This window comes from Mycteria americana, chromosome 14, assembly GCF_035582795.1.
Source record: "Mycteria americana isolate JAX WOST 10 ecotype Jacksonville Zoo and Gardens chromosome 14, USCA_MyAme_1.0, whole genome shotgun sequence".
NCBI lineage: Eukaryota > Metazoa > Chordata > Aves > Ciconiiformes > Ciconiidae > Mycteria > Mycteria americana.
The window spans coordinates 2,961,596-2,980,876 of record NC_134378.1 but is presented as its reverse complement, the minus strand read 5'-3'; the positions used below and the strand labels follow the sequence as shown (position 1 = coordinate 2,980,876).

At 52.0% G+C, this 19,281-nt stretch overlaps 1 protein-coding gene across 6 annotated transcripts in view; it reads left to right on the top strand.

Annotated features, from left to right (window-relative positions):
* The window catches only part of RALY (RALY heterogeneous nuclear ribonucleoprotein), a 142,160-nt gene that overhangs the window by 57,261 nt on the left and 65,618 nt on the right, over positions 1 to 19,281 (top strand). The window contains exon 3 of one of the 6 annotated variants that reach the window (XM_075517126.1): positions 6,199 to 6,273. The exons of the other annotated variants lie outside the window; for them this stretch is intronic. The gene's annotated coding sequence lies outside the window, so the exon portion shown is untranslated. The remainder of the gene's footprint in view (positions 1 to 6,198; positions 6,274 to 19,281) is intronic. 6 annotated transcript variants of the gene reach the window in all.

Genomic DNA, 19,281 nt, shown 5'->3' with positions numbered 1-19,281 from the left:
GTTTTCTGCCTCTCCTGTCAAGAACCCGTTGCTGCCCACTTAAGGAGTATTGCACATTATGGAGAGAAAGGCCAGGGGACAGGATTTAACGCTAGATGAAAACAGGTTTAAGTGTCTGCTTCAGGGTTCGAGTTCTCCACCGTAATCTTCCCCGGTCCCCTGGCCAGGGGGCTGGCCTTCAGCCGTCAAAGTCGTCCAGTCAGCCTTGAGGAGCTGGGCCTGAATTTCTCAATTCTCACCCTCCAAAAGGGGACAGGCTTTCTGCTCCAGCTTGAACTGGTGTTACGACCATGGAAACATTCCTCCATGAGGTGCCCAGACACTGGGGACTGGAGACAACCGACTGCTCGGTGCTGCTCGCTTGCTGCGTCCTCTCCTAACCTGGTGCAGCTTTCTGGCCGAGCACCGGAGCTGCAAAGTCAGTCAGAAAGCAGAAGTCAAGGAGATGCCTTAAAATGAAAATACAAAACCAGAACTCTCCTTGCACATGTTTTCTCGGCTTCCCTTTGCAAGGCTGCATCGGCACGTGCTTGATGGGATGTGATGGCTCTGACCCTGTCAGATGCATTAAATATGATGTGAGCATGGATTTTTTTTTTTAAGGAGAGAAATAAGGGTTAGCAAGAAATGCAGAAAAGACAAACAGACAGATGGCCGCATTCCTTCATCAATAGAAATCCAGGCCTGAGATTTGCTTCCAGCTTGGCTTGAATTGGGGATTATAGGAAATGAGCCAAAAATCTGCTTATTTGCCCCCTTCAGTAGCATTTCATTATCATATACGTTTCTTCTGTGAGGCACTGACTTTTGCAGGCTGTGGTGTGACACAAAGACATGGCACTAGCGTAAGGGACCTTGTGTGCCTGGAGCGTTCGGGCTGGATTCCTTTCCCCGGTGTGCTCTAACATCCAGAGGATGCCGGACGCCACGCACCCTGCGCTCGTGATGAGCTGTGTGGGGCACGGTTTCTTCTAAAATCCTACCTTTTCTGTTTGCTTCCTGAGGGTGGAGGTTCACCTAAAAAAACCAGGGCCAGAAGGTCAGTAAGGGTGACCTTGGGATGTCCTGGGTAACCTTGGAGGACGGATCTGGGTCCCCAGCTTTGCTCTGGTGGAGGAGCTCTGCAGGGACAAGCGCTCTGCGACAGGCTGTTCTACCCCGTCGCAGGAGAGGGACAAACAGGGACCGGGGCACTCTTGGTCTTCTGCTTGCCCGTTCTTTCCTGCACGCTAGGGGAACGCCTCGTAGTCAAACCCTGAATTGTCCCTCCGCATCTTTCCCTAAAAGCTTGGTTTTGCCGTGCTGCCTGGGAACCAGGTCGTGGCCCCTGCGCCCTGTGGACCGTCTCCTCCTCCGCGTTCACCTCATCTCATTTGCCCTGTTCTGTCCCGTCTCACCTGCAGGCTGTGATTGCGGATGGAACACGTGCCTGGGTTGCGTCAAGCAGGGGACCGAAGCTGGGTTGTCCCTGGGGTTCCCCCGCAGCAGCGAAATAGCAGGGAGCCGCGGTGTCAGGAAGAGCTTAGCCCGAAAAAGGGTTGTTGGTGGCGGTGGGCTCTGCACCGCCCACCGCAGCGTGCGTGGCCGCGGAGCGGGTGTATGCCTTCTACTGGAGTTTCTTCCGACACAGCGAGGACCAGGAAATACAAAGGTTTTGCGTGAATCCTCTTGCGTGGCGGATTTACACGGCGAAGGTGCTGTACGCAATCAGGGCAGTCTCAGGCCTCTCTGAAGGTGGATGAATTGAGGGTGTCCTTAACGCCATACCCTTGAACAGTGACTGTAGTTAGAAGGTTAGTAATTACAGGAATTAGTGTTTTAAAGGGCAAAAGCTTCAAATGCAGTTATATTTGAAGAAGTAACTTGGGAAGGGAACGTTGTCCTCAGCAGATCTGCTTCCCCCATGACTTCAGGGGCACACAGCTTCGTGTAGTACAGTTTTGGGAGAAACCTCGGTAACAGACTCTACGCACACAGGTGGAAGAACCTGTCTTACAACAGCCGAGCAAGCTACCGCTTACCAGGCGAGCTGCAGTGCGTGTGCTGGCAGCCAGCCCGCTCCGGCTGTGCGCTCGGTGGGGTTAACTTGAACCACCGTGAAGCTGGTTGCCAGCTGATGGGCTGTAAGCGATGCCCTGGTGTGGTGACCCATCACCCCGCCATAACCCAAGGGCTCTCGGTCATCTGCTTGTGCCTTCGTGTAAAAGGATAGGGCAGCTTTTGTTCTTGCTGTGCGCCAAAATTCCCTCTGAATCTCAGTAGCAAATCTAGAGGGAGTGCTACAAGAGGTGGGAAACGACCCCAGGGTCTGTGTGCACAGGCTGAGTTTGTGAATTTTAAGAAACGCACACAAAATAAGGACAGGCAGTGTGTCGGTGGAGACGCGGAGTGGGCTCTCGGGAGCGGCGTGCTCGGTTCTGGATCCAGCAGAGGCTCCCTGTGATCAGATCCCTGCGGTGCCCCGCTCCGCGCCACGCTGAACTCAAACTGCTGTTTCGTTGGGCTGAGCCCTAATACCCCACGTGTCCCTGCTCTGGTATGTTAAAGAGGAGTGGAAATATACCCTTTTCCTTGTCTATTTACGTTACAACTTCCCCGAGACCTTACCTGCTTCCTATTGTGTGTAGGGTACAATGAACTGTCACTTAACTGTCTATAGTCCGGCTCAAACAGAAGCCAAAGTGAAGGTTGTTAGGGCAGAGAGAGGTCAGGGAGCCTGTTTAGCTGTCTCTGATGTTGTTGATCATCCATTACTTCTTGTCCTGCTTCCCTTACAGGCGTTCCCTGGAGTGCCTGATCCGTGGCCGCTGAGACCCATGGAAGTCCTTGTGCTGTCTTCTGGGTTGGGTGGCTCAGCCCCGCGGTGATGCTCTGAATCTGTTCCTTGCCCGACTGTCAGTGTATTGGTCTTGCTTGTCCCCCTCCTGGTATGTCCAAAAAGTCTGCTTTATTCTTTTTCTTTCATTTGCTTGTCGTAGCTTTGAATGCCTTTATTATTTCTTCTTCCCTCCTCTGGCATAGGTATCTTTTGCTTATAATCTTCTTAGCTGCCTCTGAGCACCGAGGCAGCCTGTTCATTTCAAAGAACGCTGCTTTAAAGGCAGGTGTGATCCAGACTTGTCCAATTCTTTCTTTTCCCCTGTGATTTGAAGGGCCTGAAAATATTCTTGTAATCATTTCCTCCACACATGCCCCCAAACACTCTTCGGCTCTTCTTCTAAAAATTGCATCTCTTCTCCTCATGAGAAATCCTCCAAAAGCAAAGCACCACATGTGCCACAGTGGCAATTAACAGCCCACTAACGACCCGGGGAGCTTTGCAGTGATGGGCAGTAGCAGCTCACAAAGCTCATTGCTCGTGCTTACGTGGTAACCGGAGGAGGGTCCTGTGGTCTTGGGCAGCTCTGTAAGTGCACCAGCTCCTGGGCTAAAAAACCAGACGCTTTTGAGGCCAGAGACAGGACAGCTTCAGCATAAAAGGGTGAAGGCGGCTCACCCCAGGACAACCCTTGAGGCAAGCAGGGTGCTCCCCTGTGCGGTCTGAGACCCAGCATTCAAGTCCCCAGTGGCAAATGGACCCAGCAGGGACTTGGATGTAAGTCTGTGCTTGCCACATAAATCCCCTGAGGCCAGGGTCCTCTGCCCACCGCCCAAAGCCTGCCTGTCCCACGAGCCTGAAGAAGTCAACAGGGTGCATCCACACCAGGGCGTGGGCTAAACTGAACTGCGGTGGCTGAGATGGTGGTGAATTTTGCTCAGGAGCTGGGGGATACCCTCAGAAATGGTCACAGGGAGGCCTCTGGTTTCATTTTGGAGAGCTGGAGGGGGTCCTGGAGGCCGCCAGCTCACGTCAGACCCGTTCACCCCTTTCCTCATGCCTCAGCAGACCCGCGGTTAAGACACCCCAGCTAAAAGAACCCATCTGGCAATGCCTCATCCTGCACGCAGCGGCCGTGCCCTCTCCTTTGGGGGCAGCGGGGTGGGTGGATGGAGGCCGTTTGCAGGCGGATGGGGTGTCAATACCCCACTACATTGGGCTACTAAAGCCTGGTATACCAGTGCCTCAGCACTAGCAACGCCACCTCCTTCTGCGAGATGCTTCCTTTCTTCTTCAATGGTTTCCTGCTTCTCGTACTCTTGAAAATGCATCTGCATTGTTTATCTGACCCTCACACGCGGTCACAGCCTTTACAGCCTCTGCCTTGGCTCTTCTTACACTTTTCAAAGCCTCTTCATCCCTGGGTCCTCTAATCTTTCCACCAGCACCCATGTTTTATGCCTTGGTTATGCCTCCCTTCCTTTTAATTAATTTTTCACACTACCTTGCTTGTCCCTGTTGCCCTCTTTTATTTAATTTATTGCTCACTAGCCATCATAACCCCTGGGCAAGCCTTTAATTTATCTTTTCCCGAGTCCCATCGCCCCCCTCTGTCCTTTCCCTTTATTGATTTCTCCAGTTTGATTTCACCCTGCGCTTGCCAGTGTTGTTTCCTGCTCTTCCCTCCCCCTCAAAATTGCTTGGCTGAATTTCTCCCCGCATTAGTGACCTTGCTGCCTCGTAATTCCTGGCCCAACGGGGCTGAGATTGCTGTTTGTTGGGTCCCCACCTTGCTTGCGCTTCGTTTCCACCCCACCTCCAAGTGGCTCAGAATTAAGTCTCAGTAATTCCCGTCCAAGTTGCCGTGATAAGGAAACAGTCCCTTTCCAACGAGCCTCTTCCAAACCTGGGGGCTCCGATGGCCATAGCCTGCCGTGGCTGCCCCGCTGAGCTGCCTGCGGGCCGCCCGCCGCTCTCGGGAGCAGGGATGGACTCGTTGGGCCAGACCCCACCGGGTTTCAGCTCTGAGCAAGGGGAGAAGTTTGTGCTCTCAGCCGCTCTTCGTTCCTGCCGCTATCCTGGAGATGAGAAGGTGCGGCTGTACCTGCCCTGGAGAGACCTTGGCTGCGCACGGCCCAACTCTCCTTCTGTTCTGAAGTTTTTTCCTGGTCTGCATTTAAATGGTGAGGATATTGTGGAAGGGGAGAGGGAATGAATGGCTTTTCTTCTGTCTTTTAGCTGTCCCCTGCCCGCCACTGCCCAGCTCACAGGAGCTGGGTGTCCACAGGCTCGGGCAAAGAAGGAACCTTCAGCTTTGCTCTATTGTTATGAAGAATTGAATGCTCTTATTTACGATCCATAAATTAATGGTCCATTTACTTACAGACCGGTTCCTGCCATTACCACAGTGGGTTTGGAAAATAAATTACTGCAGGTACACAGGTTATTTTGTCATCTGTAACAGTGTGATTTGCGAGCTGAGCCCAAAAGTGGGAGAGGGTCAGAGGTGGGAACCGTATGTTCTAACAAACGCACAGCAAGGCAAGATCTAGAGCTATTACCTGCTTTACTGTAGAACAGGCATAGGACATCGGCATGCTGTGGCTCAAAATCGTGATTATCTACATTCGGTTCCCTGAGCTGTCCATGCTAAAAAATACTGTGGTTAGATCTGTGCTCATATACGTGGTGTCCATTTTCATGGGACATCGTGTAACTGAGCTGGTTACATCAGATGAAGGACCAGAGTGTATAAAGGATGAGTTTGAGGCTGTCTCTAGCAAAGGATGTTTGGATATGTCACCGCCTGTCTCCCAGGCCATCAAATTGTTAAGCCCTTGAGTATATCAGTCCTGGGATGTTATCACCATATGGGAAAAGGGGGAATACAAAGGGCATTGCATGGGCCTTGTAAAGCTTAGAAGGTCTCAGATAGGCAGCGGAGGAGACGGCTGGGCTCCAGGGCACGGCGTGTGTGGGTCTGCCCAGCTTGGCAAGAGTGGCACCCGGCGAGGGGAGGTCCCGTAGGTGAAGGTCTGCCCCGAGAAACTAATTGAACGTTGTTGGTTTAATTGGGAGGTTGGTTATAAATGCTTGTAATTCCGCAGTGAGGTATTGGCATGGTTATGTTTGGCTAGGAAATAAAATACGGGAGCTATATCATTGAAATAGTCTGTCTGCCCCGGGTGGAGCTGGCTGCTGCGTTCAGCAGAGCTTTGTAGGATGGGCCCCGAAAAGTGGGGATTCAGCTCCAGCCTAAGGCAGACCTTCCTCCCTCCAGCGTGGGCTGAAGTTAAATGCTACAGCCCTTTGTTGGACTAGTTTATTCCATTGATTTTATTCTATTAATTCTCTTTTATTTTTTCTCCTTTTCTTTTTAGTTCTTCCTATTTTCCATTCTCCCTTCTTCATTTGAGTTTGATATCATAGATAGGATCATCCTACAAACTCTGAAGGTAGGTCATTTTGCTGATGCTTTCAGGGAGATCCGTAGGTGTCTGTGAAGTACTGACCCTTTTTCCAAATTAAGAATCTCTCCTTGTCCATCTTCGACAATTTTTATCATTACAAGGGAAAAGTAGACCAGCTTCCTGCTACTTCTGTTGCTTTATATCTACAGACTCAGAAATATCCGTTTTTAATGTAGGAAGGGGCCCCCACCCTACCCAGTTTACAGCAGTTTGGGCTGGGAGATTTTTTTTCCCAACCCATAAAAGGAAACTTTTAAAGATGATTAAGACCATTTGGGTGGTCAATCAGTGATACGGCCAAATCCATTAGGTGAGGCTTGAGATTGAAACCTAGATGTGCTTAAATACGGTTTAATTTTAGGTAGTCCTGCGAGGAGCAGGGAGTTGGACTTGATGATCCTCACGGCTCCCTTCCAACTTGAGCTATTCTGTGATTCTAAATAGCTACAGGAATATAAACAGAGACAGCTCCCTTTGTCATTGCAACTTGGTCAGGCTTAAAAACTAGAGACCAAAGATCTGTACTTTCCTGTTAGAGCTAGAAAAAGGGGCTTTTGCTTTATTTTTTGCCAAGGTTGTATTGAGACAGTAACTGACAGACAAGCATGCGTAAAGGTTTGGATAATTTATCTTCTGTTGTGGATTGTGGTTCTTTTGTGAAATACCCCAGGCCCCTCCGCTCGGTGATTGATTGAATACATCTGCCTTCCCCTGTGAATGACATCTCTTCTCATCTCCATAGGCTCTCTGCAAATAAGGAGCTATAAATAAACAACTATATCTGTATTTGCAGGGGGTGGAAAGCTGCACTGAAGCTTTTCCTTTGTACGTTGTAAACAAAAACGGACGGTTAAGGGATGCTGCAAGTCAAAGCCGTGCAGAAATCAGGAACGCACACAGGTGCTGCTTTGTGGCACATGAAACCTACAGTATTGTAAAAGCATGCGATGTTATTTTGTAGTTTGAGGACAAAGCGTGTAAGGGCGTGGAGAGTTTATAATAAGGAAGGGCCAAGCCTTTCAGTGAGCTCTTTCTTTCTCATGCCCACAAGCAGAGTATAAAGGTTGGCATTCGTGGGCCTGGAGGTTCGAGGCTCGATGGGCTGGCGAAAGCGATGCAGGGAGCGGGGGGTGAAAGCCTCCACTGCTTGCTGGCCCTGGCTGGCCCGGGGCTGGAGGAAGCTGCAGTTGCCTTGGCTGGCTGCGGAGAGTCCGCTGGCACCCACCTGCGGGGAGACTGGGGGAAAAGCTTGTTGTAGGTGCTGAGAGCTGACGGTGAAAGCCTGGGTAACGCCTCCTGTATGCTGTATGCGATGATACAGAGAGCATTTAGGGGTTATACCTAATGTAGCACCGTTAATTGGAGCTGCTGGAAAGTTTGATGAGCAATGTAAAATTTGGGTTCTCCTCTGATTTCTGGCTTTAGGACTCTGTGATGAGGGAATTCCTGCAGGCATCCTCCTCCCGTGGGTACGGCTCGTGGGCACGGGAAGGTGGTTCCGTGGCTCACCGCCCGGCTGGAGACCTTCCCGGGGCCACTGGGGCGGCACGCAGGGCTGGCAAACGCTAGTGTGGCAGTTCCCATTGGCTTTAAAAGGGTTTCCCAACCAATGGGTTATGAAAAGTGCCTAATTTTGTGTAAAAAGAATCTGTTTTAACATTTAACCCACAGCTGTTCCACTGGGATTTTCCAAGTCAGGCTCAGACAGTGGTGCTGGCTACTTTGCAATGCCCTGCCAGACTCTTCAGGAGCGCTGCTCGCTTTGCCCTGCAGTCACAGACGCATGCGAGTTGCTGTGGCTGTGGATAAGTCAACGGTGAATGTTTTAATCGGAGAGGGGGGCCGGTCTTCTCTCAGTCTCAGTGGCACATGGGTTTTTATTCAGATGAGCGTTAGTTCAAAAGCTGAAGGTCAGAGGCATGCCTGGCTGTCCAAAAGGTCCTGGATTAATTCGTGGCACAAGCCCAAATACTGGGGCCATCTGCCTAGATGTAGTGGACCTCAGAAGTAAAACCACGCGGCATTGTTTTTATTTCTTTGGAGGAGTAATTGAAAGCAAGCTCAGCCCTGTTTGCCTCAAAGCAAGTGCTGGTGAAGGGGCTGTGAGCGGGGCCAGGACGGGAGCCTGGCAGGATGAGCACGTCGGAGCTGTCCCGCTCACAGCCAGCTGCCAAGTCCCTGGCGCTCAGTTAAGAGTCTTTCTGTGACTTTATAAGGCTGTTTTTCTAGGAGAAATGACCCCAGAAAATGGTTCCCTGAGCTTTTCTTTACAGTGGTGGCATTTCTTCCTCATAAGCATTTTTCCACAGAGCTGTCTCCTCGGTAAGCTGTAATCCATAGATCAGAAGCTCCATCGCAGAGCCGCATGTGGCACAAAAATCCTTCACCATCTCTTATCAGCATCTAATTCAATTGCAAGAGAAAACAAAGCCACAGGAGGGGCTCTGCCAGCCGCCGCTGCTGTCCTGTTTGCCCTTTGCCTGTCCTTTCGGTCCTGCCTTTTAAACTCCTGATGGTGGCATCCAGAGCGAGATGTCACACTATAGCAGGCAGGGACCCGGCCGGCGTCAGCTCTGCGTGCAAACTGGTAAAGCGTCGCTTTGAGCCAGCACCGCTTTGGAGCGCAGCAGAGCAGGCGCGGCACCTCAAACGCGAGATGGAGCGGCCGGTGTTGTGGTGTCTGCGCTGGAAACCTTTTGTGAAGGCCAGACGGGGAGTCGAGATGCAGCTCCTGCCTCTGGCCCTTCCCCTGAGCCCCCACCACGGAGCTGCAGGGGAGCAGGGAGTGCCCTGATGGCTAAACCCAAAGTCCCTCCAGCCTGAAAGCCTCTGCTGGGACTGATGCTGCAGCAGCCCCAAGGATGGCAGCGGGGCTGAAGAAGTGCGTGAGGTCCGCGATCGTGACCTGACGTCGCCTCGTGCTACAAAAATAGGATGCTTCCTACTGCACCCCAACCCGGCTTCTGATCTGGTCGGTGAGACCTCACGTATGCCTACCTTTCTCTGTTCCTCAGTCCCTGTGGTCTGCCTAACCTCATTTCACTTAGGGAAGTATTTCTACAGCGTCTACAATAGCGCGTCAGTCCCTAGGGCACGTTTCGGGCTTCTCTGCCTTCATCTTTTGTGGCCTCTGTGCCCACTACCACAGTGCCGGAGCTGCCTTATTGGCGCAGTGAAGCTCATTCTCAGGCAGCAGCATCGCCAGACTGGAAGAACATCTGCCTGTATTCAGCTGACTTGTATTTTCTTCTTAAGCCTTGGTATTAATATCAAACTTGCAAAATTGCAAGTTTTTGGGTTTTTACAGAGACGCTGCTCTTTGTGTGACAAGACAGCTGATGGAATTCTTAATACCGCAGGTGCTGTGCTGCCAATCCATCTAAAGCTGCACTGTATTAGCACTCTGATATCAGAAATATCCCTCCTGATATCAGAAATATCCCTCCAACGGAGAGCTTTGGAAAGCAGAGTGCATTGCCTTTATGTCTGGGCATGTGTACGCACGCTGCTTTTCTGGCTTCGAGTTTGAATTTGCAAAGAATCTGTCACATCAATAATGCCTCCTATGAATTTGGATATTAGTGTGGAAAAAAAAAAGAATAACATCCCGTTTCCGAAAATGTCAGGCTGCAAGACGGCCGCCGAGGCACGAGGGGGGGCCAGGGCCGAGGTGCCCATTCACAGCTGTCCCCGTTGGGTTGCGTCTGCAGAAGCAGGGGACACTCAGTGCCTGCCGGCCCCATCCGATGAAGGTGCTCGCTTCTTTTTCCTCTACCCTCTTCCATGTTCTTCTTCCGTACTCATCTTCTCCCTTTCCTGGTGCGAGACAAGGCCATGGGCAAACGTGGCCGTAGTCAGTCTGGGGTCCTGAGCCTCCCCAGAGTTTGGGGACCCTGCCTGGCGCGGGGGTCCTGCATCCAGCCCCTCTTCCAGGGGAGACAGTGGAAGGGATGCATGGACGTCTGAAGTGAGATTTGGGCTGGTAGCTAGACTACCTTTTTTTTAGTACCAATAATCTGCTTTCTGTTGGGCCACTTCTGTTTTTCAGTTCTAAAAATAACCCAGAACAGCAGGCAGGAAGCAAAATGTATAATTTATAAAGTGAAACTGTTGTGGTTATTGTGGACAATAACGTTTTTAGAAAAGTCTTTTCTTTCTCACTAAAATTCTCGATAGTGAACAAACAGGCTGGTTTTTCCCCACCTTGTTCCGATCGGCAAGCACAGCTTAGTTCAAGGTAAATCCTGCTCATCCCTCCACGATTCGTCATTCCCTCACCCTGTACCAGATCCATCACTTCTCTCAGTATCTAAAGCCAGGACACGGCTGGGGTGAAGGGCTGGGGAGGGAGGGACGCCTTGCTCTGAAAACTCCAGCTGCGGTGACGGAGCAGCGTTCAGTGTGGTAGGAGCGGTTAGGGAAAAGCGTGCGAGTGGATAAATACGCAATATGTTACGTGAAGTAACTTGGTGATTCTCAATTAATACCCTAATTGCCTGGTTTTTAATTATTGACTCCAAAATTACCGAGCTGAGTTGCAAATGCTATGGAATATAAAATTGAAGGAGTCTTTATTGACATTTTGGAATTACAAATTATGTTTGTTGTGAAAAAATGAGAAACTGTCTGTTTAATTGGTTGCAGGTTGCAATTTGTGTGCACTTAGGTAAGAAAAATACAGCTATCTAGGGGATCGTTAAAGATCACTTTCCTTTGAGTCAGCAAAGTTCAGAGCTGGGGAGGAAACAGATCTATATTCCATAAAACTTCAAACGAACACGTAGCTCCATCCGAGGGATTGCTCTTGGCAAGCGAGAGATGCGCTGACTCGGGCGGGCTAGTGGCGGGATGGGCAGAGGGAGGAAGAGGGAGCGTTCGGGCTTTCAGACCTCAAAAAAAAAAAAGCAGAGTATGTCCTAGCCAAGGTGGCCTGACCTTGCTTTGCATTGCCTTCTGAAACGTGGGGCGAGCCCCCTGGGCCAGGAGAAGTTTCTGGCTACCAACAGTAATTTGGGATTCACGTCTCCTAAAAAATAGATGTCAAAGGCTGACGTGCTTATCCAGAATGCCCTCCGGTCTGTAGACGAAAGCAGTGATTCCTCCCATCTTGTGTGGATTTCCCAAGAAAAGGGAAATCTAAACTGTCTTTGCCTAAAGCAGCTCGTGTTTCCTGGGCGCGTGGAGGAAAGCGAAGGCCGGCGCACGGAATGAAGCCGCGGCGCCTGCTGAAGGCGCGGGGGGAAGGTGAGGTCTCCGGAGCAGAGCTGCCTCGGTCCAGGTGCCCAGCACAAACAGGCACGTGTCTCGGCACACGGCCGGGGTCCCTGCTCTCCAAAACAGCTTCCCCCAGGAGGGAAACGTGATGCTGGTGTCTTCCTGACAAAGCCCTCGGAAAAACACCACTGAAAGCTTGCTAGTGCAGAAAGACTCGTTAACACCATTAATTAGAAGCGAAGCTTATACTCCAGGCGGCAGAAGCCTCTGGAGATTAAAGATCAACATTTAGACTAAGAAGGGGCTCTACTGTTCCTCATTTGATGAATCACAATTTTTGGCACAGGATTTCTTTGCAGAGAAGGAAATTGGGGCTGTCCGGTGTCATCGTTTTCCGTTGGTGAGGAGGAGGAGGGAGATGCTGAGGGGATAGATGTGAGAGCATGGCAAGGGATGGATGTAAGAGCATGGCAGTGAAATGAGGGGATGTGGGGGAGCGAGCAGGGAGAGCCAAGGAGAAGGCGTATGTGAATAGAAACTTGGGTCTCGTGACTGCTTGCCCCTCTACAGCACGCTGCCTCCTTACGTCTCCGTGCCAAGAGTGTCTCCGTGTGCCGGGTGGGTACGGCAGGGTCCTGCCTGCATCTCCTGCCTGCGCTGCATCTCTGCAGCGCGGATGTTGTCTCCTTAAATGATACCTGTGGTCTGCTAAACGCAGCAGGAGGTGGGGTGCCTGCCATCTCCACCTTGTCACCAAGCCATCTCCTGTCCTGGTGAAAATTGAGGTGATGCTGAGGTAGAAGGCCCTCATCTTCTGCTGGCGTCAGTTGCTGTAGGTCTTGCAGCGCGAGCAAGACAGATCCACCCTGCCCGAACCCGTGCGGCTCTCCTGGGGTCTGTGGAGCGGTGTGCCCTGGCCTCTGAGCCTGCTGCAGTTTTAAGGGCTTGTAACTGCAAAATGAATGGCGGTGTTGGAGCAGGATAGGAAAGGTCAAAGCTGCGGCCCTCCGTACAGTACCGTGCCGTGGCCAGTGCTGGGAGAGGCCACCAGGCGCTCTTCCAGGAGGTGGAACGGGTGATGGAAGGAGGGGTTGCTCATGCGGTGTGCACCAGGACGCTGTGCTCCTGCAATCTTTTTGCTCACCGATTGGTTTCGCGAGCTTGCAGAGTAGTTTGCCTCTTTGGGCTCCATTTTCATGATCCTTCCGGCCATCTCTGCATCTGTCTGGATGTTGGGGCAGAGCATCGCCTGTGTACCACTGCACCCAACGCAGGGGTGTGCGTGAACGTTTAACCTCTGATCCTGCACCCCTAAAGTCAAAGAGGGCTTTGCCATTGACTTCAGGGTGTGTTGTATCGAGCCGCAGCTGGAGAGTGTTAAATCTTTACCATCCCACTGCAACTGCCTCTGAAACAATATAATTAATAGTAATACCTCCTGCCCCAGGCTGAGATTTAGTTGACGAGCAACTCTTAAGTTTCTCCTGTGATTTTTTTTTTCTATTTGTTTTAACCAGATCTAATCAATGCTATAAAGAGCAAAGCGGCAGTATTATGAATTTATCGTGGGAGCAGCACAGCAAACAGCCTATCACTTTGCAGTTTGCTGACCGACGCTACAGATAATCAGCGTTTTTCACTCTCTTTGCAGGGAAGTCCTGCAGAGTACGATACATCAATAATGCAATGATCGTAGGATTTGATGGGAAGTCCACCTTCCATTGATTTCATGGCTCTCCATAGCGGAAACATTGGGGTTTTTGTTCTACAGAACAAAAATAAAAAGGGTGACTTTTAATTCAAGTTTTTTAGGTTAAAAATGATTTTTCAGTGCAAATTGTCATAGAAAGTGTTTTATTTCGAAGCTGTCATGTTTTTTAACATGGAGAATGAAAGCTGTAACATTTACTGAGAAACAGTAAATTGTAACTTGGGGTCTTAGTCTAAGAAAAAGGGCGTAGTGAATATATTTTTCTACAAGCTTTGTGATTTTGTTTCACATGCTTCACGGAAAACCCTTTCTACTTCTGACGGGCTGCTCTCCGGCGCTGTCAAGCAAGGGGTAATTTTCTAATAGATTTGAGAGGACTCCTTTGCAAGGCCGTGCTCCGTGCAGCGGCCGTTTGTCCTGACCCGGGGCGGTGTGTCTCGCTCCCCGCAGACTGCCGCTTTCATTCCAGCGAACACTTGTGCATCTCATTTGGAAGGATCTCTTTGCACAGCGCACGCTTATTTTTCAAGGGCAAAATTTGCTTTCAAGCCCCGCCAGAACAGCGTGGGCTGCCAAAGATAAGAGTGACAAATTGGCACGCGGGGAATAAACTCGGGTCCTTGAACGCCGTCGCCATACCCAGCCTTTCCTCAGATGAAACACAAAGGGGGCACAGCGCTTTCGCAGATCACAGCTTATTAAATGCCCTCCTTAAGATGCTGGAAACATTTGCCTCGTTTCCCTAACAAGACGGTTCACCCCGTCCCCCCATCCTTAGTGCCAGCCTGTGCCCCCGCAGCCTTTCTCCTCAACCGGTTCCTATTTACCCACCTCCTAATGAGCAGTAATTGCTTCGTCTCTTGGGTGGCCAGGCTGGAGTCCCCGCTGGGTCCGAGCACGGGCTTTCGTGCCCCCACGGCACAGGCAGGAGCCTGAAGCGGGGCAGCCCGCGGTGCCCGAATCCGGCATCTCTGGCAGCTCCCACCCCCGGGACAGGGGTCAGCAGGGGCAGCAGGAGCGCTCCCGGCCGCGGGGAAAGGGAGCGGATCCGGTGGCTGCTGGCAGCGACCTCCGACGTTTCGCAGGGGTGGGAACAACTGGCTTCAGCGGAGACCGCTCCAAAAGCTGCCGTCTCCTGGCTCGAGCAGCCAAAAGGAGCCTTGCCCAGGAGATTTCATGGATTGTGCCTACAGAAAGATTTTTTTAAGCCCCTCGCTTTGAGCTGGGCTTTTCCAGAAGGGAGTTATTAGCTGCTTGTTGTGCCTTCTCTGCTCAGGGCTGGATTTGGGGGGATCCCAGCAGCATCCTTTCATTCAAGACCAGCCCTGGGGCAGCAAGGAGCAGCCTCGGGATCCCCCCGGGAGGGTGCCCTGGCGTGTCCCCGGGCACGTCCCTCGTGTCACCCCGGTGGAAGAAGGCCTGAGGGCCTTCGCTGGGGCTCTGGCTGTTGAGGAGAGCCTCAGACGTGCAGCTGCCCATTGAGCCATCTCCCGATGACGCTGTTCGTGGGTAGCGGGACGGTCGGGGTGGAACGCACAAATATTTGCTCTGTCGAGAAGCACTCGGCAGCCTGTGGGTAAATATTATCAGGGCGGTGAGTAGCAGTGACTCTGTTAATACAGTCCTGGAGATACGGGCACAGCCTCTGCCGGCAGGAGCGAGTCCTGGGCCGGGCAGAGCAGCCTGCGCCCAGGCCAGCTGAGGCCAGGCTCCCCGCCGTCCCCACAGAGCCACGCACAGTCCCTCGGTGGGTGATGTGTGTCCTCGGGGGTCAGAGAAAATACATCTTTCTTGCTTCTTCAGCCCCTGAAGAAACAGCCACGCTGGGTCTGCATTGCCCCTGGAGGTGCCCGTAGAGGAGGTAACCCCCAGGAAGAGATACCCCGCTGATTTCGGCTGGGCTCCGCAGGGTGCAGAGCCACTCCCCTCTGTTGGCCCATGGTTTCCCAGTGCGTCACTGGGGCAGAGGGTGGTATCCGCGTGCAGCGGCGCGGCCGGGGTGGGACGCGGGACGACAGGCGCGGGGAGCCGGGGGTGACCGTGCGCTGGCCTCGGTGGGAAGCCGGTGCCTGTCCGCGCCTCCGGCTGGGGGGGGCCAGGGGCCGCTCGCTGCTGGCGTGAGAGGAGGAGCAGCGGGGAGGGCTCCTGCACGTCTCGCTCTGTAGCCGTCGCACCAAAGGAGGAAACTTGGGTTTTAGCGAGAGGGTTTGCAATATCTCTGTAGCACGCGGATCGATAATATGACGCGCAGCAGCTGCTATCAGTAAAGTGTGTCGACGAGCCTCATTAACGTTGGCTTATGAATGCAGCTGAGTGTAATTGTTCACTGTACTTAAAAACCAGAACCGGGAGAAATTGCCAGAATATATCCTCTGGGTGTGAAATGCCGGAAATAATGGAGCCGAGGGGTAGACATTCATGTTTAGAGCAGTGTAAAAAGAGCAGGGCTGTGATTTAAGGAAGCAAATAAAACATTTCACCTGGTGCTGTGGTTTTACAGAGGCGGTCGAGTGCTTACAGCTTCTGCTGCTCGCCTGTGAAGCGTGCGGTGGAGGCGGAGTGGCAGAGGAGGTGGACTGCGCCGGGCTGGGCTTCCCGACCCCGGGGTCCCCAGCTAGCATCCCGCAGCAGGCTGGCATCTCCCCCAAGCGCAGCGTTAACCCGCTGCCTCCCAGCCATGGGAAGGTGTCCCTGGGGCTGGGTTTCCTGAAGAAGCAGCCTAGAGGGATCTCTGGGGCGGTGGCATCAGCCCATCGCCGTCGCTCCACCGGTGCTTCTGCCTCCTGGTGTTCGCGCACAATCTAACCCAGCTGTGGCCCGGATTGAGCCTGGGAACCTGTGCGTGATTAAAGTGTCTCTTTCAAAAAGAAATGCAGTTAAGATGTCACCAGTCAAAGGCTCCCCTGCCCCCCTTGTCACTTGTGCCAGTGGTTAATCATCTCCCTGTTAAAATTTGTGCCCTTTATCTCATTTGAATTGGTCGGGCTCTGGCTTGCAGCCATTTATTCCTGTTCTGTCTTTACCCTTTTGATTAAAGAGCCCTTTCGTATCCGGTATTGTCTGCAGATGAAAGTTCTTACACAGAGTAATCACATCACCTTCCCATCTCCCTTTTGATAAGCTAAACAGAACAAAGTCTTTAATTTTTTCTTTGTCAAGCATTTTCTTCAACCCTTGAATCATCTTCGTGGCTGTATTCTGCAATTTCCCCCCTTTTTTTTAATCTGTAAAATTTGGACGTTGAATTGGGTGTTTAAGTTTTCAAGCCAGAAGGGGAAAAGTCCTGCCAAGCCTCAAGCCCTGAGCACGGAGACTTGCCCACCACGTGGCCTGGATCTCACCCTCCGCCGCGCAGCCCCCCGGCCTCCGAGACCCCCGCAACGCTTGCTGAGCAGGAAGCCCCCGGATGCCTGGGATTTAGGACCCCAAGGGCTGGCAGGAGGATGCAGCACAGGTCCGAGCAGAGTCCGCGTCTTCAAACCAGCCCACAGCGAGCGCCGTCGAGGTCCACGTTGCTCTCTCTGACCGAGATCAGTGTCTGGTCCCACCTGCCTGTGCTGACCCATCAGTGGTGGTGTTCATCGCATGATCACGCCCATCGACCCTTTCGGATGAGGAGACGCTGTACAGAGCAATTCTTCGCAGCGAGCAATCTGAGTCTGGGTTAACAGCTCAGCGCCGGCTCTGCTCCGCTGAAGCCAACTGTAAAATCCCAGCCTGTGTTCCCCTCGTTGAAGATGCAGAATTAATCTCAGTTTAAAATAACGTCAACCCATTTATTTAATGCCTTTGTAAATAAGCCCCTGGAGAAGTCTGTGGGTCAACACCTGGCTCAGTTTTGGCAACATCATCTTGAGCTGAGGTCTTCTTAAGCTGAATCCGTGCGCGTTACTCACCAGTTGTTGTAAGACCTTTTTTCACGTAACGAAGCCAGGACAAGAGACAGCATCTCCTTTCTGATCTGGTGCCCCACCAAACTCCCCAACCGTGTCTCTTTAATCCTTCCTGGAAAGGCCAGCTCAGGATCAGGCTAAACGCAAGTAGACACAGGCGTTTATATTGACCTGAACTTCATTTCTCCTAGCCTCGCTCCCTGGGGCTTTCATGGCATTATTTCTTTCCCTTGGTTGTTCTGGGGACGTGCTGTGCTTGCAAGGGTGGGTTCAGACGGGCAACGCCAGTGAGGAGGCGTTTGCCCAAACCCGGGCCGCGTTATCGACCAGGCTGGAACCACCAGCCGCCCTGTGCAGAGTGACTCTCCCAAGGCCGCTGTCACTGCGGGCACCTCCAGCTCTGCTTGGGCATTTTGCTTTCTGATTCTCCATCAGAATACGCGGGGGAGAAAAGGAGAGCCCAGGGAGTGACCCAGACTTCTCTGAAACTTTCTGGAAGTTGCCACAACAGCCGTTGGTCGCTTCCCGGCTCCTCCAGCCTGGTTCACCTGGGAGGAGCCTTTTGCTGCCAGTGAAGATGCGCAGGGAAGGTGGGCTGCGGGAGCCAGCGCCCTGGTCGTGCGGTCTTTATAGCAGATGGAAATCTGGGCTATCCTCGTGAAATCAAAGCAGCTGAGGGACTCTGCAGCCACTGAGGATCAGGCCCCTTAATGAACACTCCCGTCACCGTCTCGGAGCCATTCCAGCGATGGTGCATCCTCATTTCTTTTCAGCAGACCTTACAGTGGACCCAAAGAGGGGTTATATTTGCATAATCTTCACTTTTTTTTATCACCCTCTCATGATTTTTGAAAGCTTAGATATCTGAAGCGCTTAGCTCTGTGTTGAGTGTCTCATTAAATTTCAGAACCCTGCTTTCCTAGGCTCTGTTAATTAGGCACTTGATTGAAAGTCTAAATCTGAAGGCTTGGGTATTGACTACAGCTTTGCTAACCTGAGGTGATCTGTTCAGTGTAGTTAAAGCTTGCCCAGCCAATTTCTTTTCTTAACGTCCTTCACCCTGCTATTAAACAGGCATCACAGATTGCTGGAAAACCCTCGTGTTTCTACTGCGTTGGCTGGAGAGAGTCTCTCAGATTTATTTTAGCTCTTGAGTTCTGTTGTGAGTTCTGTTCCGTTGTAGCAGTTGTTGGTTAATAAAGACCGCCTGTCCATTTAGCAGGCAGCAGTTAATGACCAGCAAGAATTTTGTCTTGAATGCTCGAGTAGCCTGTTTGGTTTTTGGTTGTTTGGGGGGGTTGTTTGTTTGGGGGGGGTTTTTGTGTTGTTTTTTTTTTTTTTTTACGTACTGTAGAGTATTTCATGTGTTTGCATAACAAACAAGGAGCCCACTGTCAGATGCCAACGTTCTTTTCATATCTGCAATTTAGGCTTCAGTATTTTCATCTGCCTGACATGGAGATATTTAGAGCCAGTCTCCCCATGGACACACAGGTTTCTGTGTGTCCACCCATGGACCTCCCCATGGACCACCTAGGTTTCTAGGTGGGAGGCAGGTACCTGATGGCATGATGGACCTGACCCTGTGGATCACACACCGGTCCTCCTTTGTCCAAGCAGTTACGGGGTGTGTAGCAAGGACACTGGGCAGCCAAATGCGAACAGCCTGGCTCGCTGGCATATGCCGCTCCTCCACCCCGCGGTGCGTTCGCATCAACCACAGAGAGAAACCGGCCAAGCCAGGAGAGCAGATGGAGGGGATTGAAGGACGGGGGTTCTGAGAGGTCCATGCTCTACGCTGAGCCTGCGCTGCCAGGCTGTGAGGAGGAGGCAGAGGAACGCTCCCAAACTGAGCTTTCCTGGCTGCATGGCTTGGACTGGAGAGAAACAGATGCTGGCTTAGAAGTAGATGGTGCAGAGCTCCCAGGAGAGCAAGGCTGGGTGTTGGGAGACCTCCAAGGCAATGAATCTCAGTGAGATGTTTGCAGGTGGGTCGCTCGTTTGGGTTTGTGCGTGACCCCCCCATTTCCATCAGCCACATCTTCCCAGGGCTGCTCCAATCCAGCTGTAATCTCCCTGCAAATTGCCCGGTCAGGTTACACTACTCACCTTGCTGGGGACCGCTTGCTGCTAAGCCTGTCTCACGCTCGCTTTCGAAAGGAATGACTTTCTGGG